Here is a 5000-nt window from a genome sequence, read left to right on the forward strand (position 1 = left end):
TTTTTAAAAAAAATTCGTGTGCAGATGCACCCGAACACGAACCGTTCTCGTCCCCCTTTGGGCCATTAGATTCTTATTGCTCCCACTAGACCATTTAGGGTCAATTTGCCCGCAAAAGAACAACCCTATGACAAGAGGAGCAATGGCACCGCTCAAAAAAGGAGGAGCAATGGTAAAACTCTCCCCTCCTATATCGCTCCCTAGCGACGGGGAGGGAACCCTAGACGTCGTTGGGCGCCCTCACCCTCCCGGCCATCCTCCATCTCTACCGCCTTAAGTGACGGCAGGGCTTCCCGCCTCCTCACACATGGATCCGATGCGGGTCGGTGCACTGTAATTCCGAGGCTCACGACGGCGCAACATGATCTCTTCTCGGCGGTGACGTCTGGTACTTCTAGTTACGCGGCTGGCTCTAGCACTAGAGCGTGTGGGTGGAGGCGGCGACGGCGACCGAGGTTCCGCCTGAATCTGTCATCCGGTGGCGGTTAGCGGGGTGGGTCATGGGCAGTGCCGGCTACCATCTACTGCTACCCCTTGGGCGGCGGTGTTGGGGCCGCTGCTGGTTGTTCTTGGCAGCATGTTGGCCTATGGCTGGCGGCGACCGGGTCTCCGCCTCTCTCTGCGAGTACGCGGGTTGTGGGTTGACGACGAGTTGGCGGTCCTCGGTGGTTACAACGGGCGCTGGCACTTGTGTGTGGACTCGGAGGTGGTGGTGGCCAGTGTTGCCGAGTTTGCCCATCAACCAGAGGTGTCAGTTCCTTGGCGGATCACCGTTGAGATATGGAAAGCAAGATCTGACCGCGACGATGGCGCCTGGTCGGCATGGGATGCAGGTGCTCTCACCAATTTCTACGATGTCAGTGCTGCCAACCGCACGTACGACTACAATTCCTAGGTCGGTGTTGCGCCTCCAAGTTCCATGCCAGCTCGTTCCGTCGCCTACTTACTTATATCAATTCTATGTGTGTATGAAAATGCCGCTTATCGACATCCCCCTGACTATAGTCAGTGCATATCTATACTGTATGGAGCGTTTCTGCCCGTTCATCGTCTACAGAATAACCCATGGTTTTATATTTAAGTAATCCGGTCCAATATTAAGTGTCCTTTCTCTGTCGTGTTTTGGCCTAACTATGGTAGGCGCTATCTCGCACGCCTGAGCGTTGGTTAGTATTCCTCGTTCAGCCTTAGTAGGCTCAGTTCGTTATGTTTTCAGCCTGTTTAGGTCCCTGCTTTTATTATTTCCAGCGAATATGTTAAACATAATCATACTATAACTTTGCAACCGTAACTCAGATTAGAATAATCTGTATATGTATTTTGATGAGAAAAATGTGTAGTTTCCAACCGTGCTACTATTTGTTCATGTTAACCACTTTATAATTATTTTAAGGCATAACCTTGGTTAATGTAATTAATTGCAGTGGTGTATTTTGGAAAATGCTAACACACAACATAACTCTTACATAACCTTTATATATACCAAAGAATTAAAGCTACTAAGCAAGCTCTCCTACAAATTAATGGATATGGAATAGTTGAACAAGTTTGTAGCAAGCGGTGAGCAATTATTTTTCACAAACTATGAACAATAATTATGGAAAAGGAAACATAGATCTCATGAACAATTATTTTTTGGGCAACAAGAACATTTGTTAGTAGTTGTTGAACAGTAAATCATAACCAGCTTTGAACAATATTTTTCTGTATGAAAAAGTAAAAAATTGATACCATGAACACTTTTTTGTACAAAAAAAAGGATGAACATTTTAGAGATGCATTAAAAAAATTGAAAACAACATTTTTTAGTGGACATTGATTTTGATATATAGAATGAGTTTCTGACCAAGAGCGAACCAAATTATTGTGACTCTTATATAAGCAAATGAAAACATAAAAAATGATTTAAGCATAGGAAGAAGTATGCTGAAATTTAATAGGCAGATGTGAGGCTCTAACCTAGACAGACCAGTGCACCTAACTTTGTTGCTAGCTGGTAAGACTCCAGACCGTTCTCAAGTAAATGAAAACATAAAAAAAAGCCACATCTAAAAATATATATAATAAAATCAAGGCAAGAAAGAGAAAATAAAAAGAAACCGCTGCTGGAGAGAAAGAAATAATAAAATAAGCGAAATGAAGAGGGAATAAATTAATAAAAAGTAATAATAATCGAAGAAAAACAAGTCGACCCAGTAATTTTTTTGAAGCGAAATGTGTAGTTTCCAACCGTGCTACTATTTGTTCATGTTAACCACTTTATAATTATTTTAAGGCATAACCTTAGTTAATGTAATTAATTGCAGTAATAAGCGAAAAGTGTAGTTTCCAACCGTGCTACTATTTGTTCATGTTAACCACTTTATAATTATTTTAAGCGAAATGAAAAAGAAACCGCTGCTGGAGAGAAAGAAATAATAAAATAAGCGAAATGAAGAGGGAATAAATTAATAAAAAGTAATAATAATCGAAGAAAAACAAGTCGACCCAGTAATTTTTTTGAACATCAGTACAGACACAAACGCGCTCATATACACAGGCATACACTCACGCCTCCGACTGAACCGGCATATCATCTTGAGATTTACGAAGTCACCGTAGGCGCCTCGTCGTCGACGGGAACGTCTCCTCCCATTGAATGTGCATTGCCGGAAATCCTGAAATAAATCCAAGAATACATGCGAGCACCAGGATTTGAACCCTGGTGGGCTGGGGATACCAGGGTCCCTCTAACCATCCAACCACAGGTTGGTTCGCATCAACCCAATAATTTATTTTCTAAAATTACTGCTGGCGACTTTTTTTTTAGCAAAACTACTGCTAACAACTACGAAGAAAGAAGCTTGTCTCTGTAATAATGTGTTAAAAAAACTACGAAGAGAGAACGTCACGTAAAGGCCAGCCCAGTAGGTGCATTTGTAGGCGATACGCCTGTTAAGCGTTTGCGAGAAAAACGCTGGTGTCGGCCCGGTCCAGCAGATCTGCCGCTCTCACTTTTGAAGAAGGACGACCGACTCCAGATTGATCCATACAGACTGCGCAGCAATTCAGATCGAAGAACCTTGCGTGAAAAACCTAGCGTGATGGCCAAGGCGCTGCAGCCGCCATGGGTGGTCCAGTTCAACGGCAGGAGCAAACCCGTCATCGTCGCGGCCTTCGACGGATGCAGCCGCTGCGACGAGACGCCGGACATGGCGGCGCTTCAAGGGAAACGATGCCTCGGCCGGGACGGAGACTGGCCGCTCATGCTCGACGAGGTCACCAACGGGTGCTCCCTCGTCAACTTCGCTAATACCTCGCCGTCGACCCCCACGGTAGTCGCTCTCCCGCCTCTGCCGGAGGACGCGCCCGATTTATACTTATAGTTTTGCTGTCGGGGCGGTTGAAGCAGGAACCCAACCCAACTGCATCCATGTGCTGCGTAAAGTTTGCGATGAATTTGTTATCTACACTGTGTCTCTAGATGATATGACCATTGGGCTCCGTATAGTCGAGGGTTGTGATGGTGATGAAGATGATGATGAGGACCAAGTATTCTGGACACTTCTCAGTAGGTAAGCTTAATTAATTCCAACTCCTCGATTTGAAAATATGTGCTTGTTCAATGTGATGATTTAGAGATGTTTTAACGTTTCCATATATGAATTTGCAGCTTTGGTCTCAAAGCTGTACAAGCCACCGATACTATTGATTATTTCTCTAATGAGGTATGTATGATTATATTGTTGTTAACAAATTCGACTAGCTCTTACTGCAAATTAACATTGTTAAGGAAAGAAGGGAAATTGAATAGAAAATCAACATTGATGTAACCATGTGATACAAAGAAGAATTGAACATTGTTTGGGAGAGCAAGAAAAGGAGGACATGATGATGCTTAACGCCGCCTCTCGAGAGGAGAGGCAGTGGTGTGATCTCCATACCGACTTGTTGCGGCTACTACTATCCAAAATTTCATTCATCGATTTCTTACATCTAAAGCTATCTGCAAGCAGTGGAACTCCATTGAAAGCTCGATACAACATGCAAAAGGGTCGCCATTGCTCATGACACCCCACCTAGCAGGAAGGACAAAAGATGATCTTCTCGAGGTCTTTGATCCGATGAGCGAGAAGAAGTACAACATCAGGGTAAATATCCCTACTTCAGGCCTCAAATCACAGGTTTGTAGTTACTGCATTTCACAAAGAATGGTTGGGTCATCGTGTCAAGAGGCGGTGACCACATGTACTTCCTAGTGAATCCGTTCAAGAATTACCCGGATGGCAGCCATGTGATTGCGCTTCCACTTCTAGATATCCTTGGCCTCAAAGGATTATCGTTCTCTTCCATGCCGGGTTCTCCGGACTTTTTGGTCCTCGCCGTGGGAGCCACGCCAGACTGCGAAGTTGCCTTTATTCAAACATGGCGAATAGGAGACAAAGAGTGGAAGGAAGAAATCTTACGAAATGTTGATGTGCCGTTCTTCATGGCATCTCACAGCCGAGTCTTCCTTGACGGGGTTGTATATTTTCTAGACATGAATGGCAGGCTCGCAGTCGTGGACTTGAACATGGAGAAGATGGAGTGGATCCTTGACAAGCCAGATCAACCGATACGTGGAAGTGACTATGTGTATACAAATTGGAAGTTCAACTATAGCTATCTAGCGGAGTGGAAAGGTGACCTGGTCGCCATTATCCGAGAAAACGGCAATTTTGGCTTCATCAGAATATTTAAGCTTGATCGGTCTAGAATGGTTTGGACGGATTTGGAAGAGATGGAGGATGCTGCCGTGTTTTGGGACAGAAGCAATGCTCTAATTGCGAGGCCAGCTTGCGGAAGGGATTTATGCAACAAGGTGTACTTTCCAAGCTGTACTAAGACTGATGATGGTGGGCAGGCCTACTGCTGCTTAAAAGTGTAAGATGATCAAGCGTTCCTACTCCCATCGATGGGGAGCCGCAGGTTTATATTGATGTGTGCGGCACAATGCCTTGGGTTACAAGATAGAGTACAAG

Source organism: Triticum aestivum, chromosome 2B (assembly GCF_018294505.1).
Source record: "Triticum aestivum cultivar Chinese Spring chromosome 2B, IWGSC CS RefSeq v2.1, whole genome shotgun sequence".
Classification (NCBI taxonomy): domain Eukaryota; kingdom Viridiplantae; phylum Streptophyta; class Magnoliopsida; order Poales; family Poaceae; genus Triticum; species Triticum aestivum.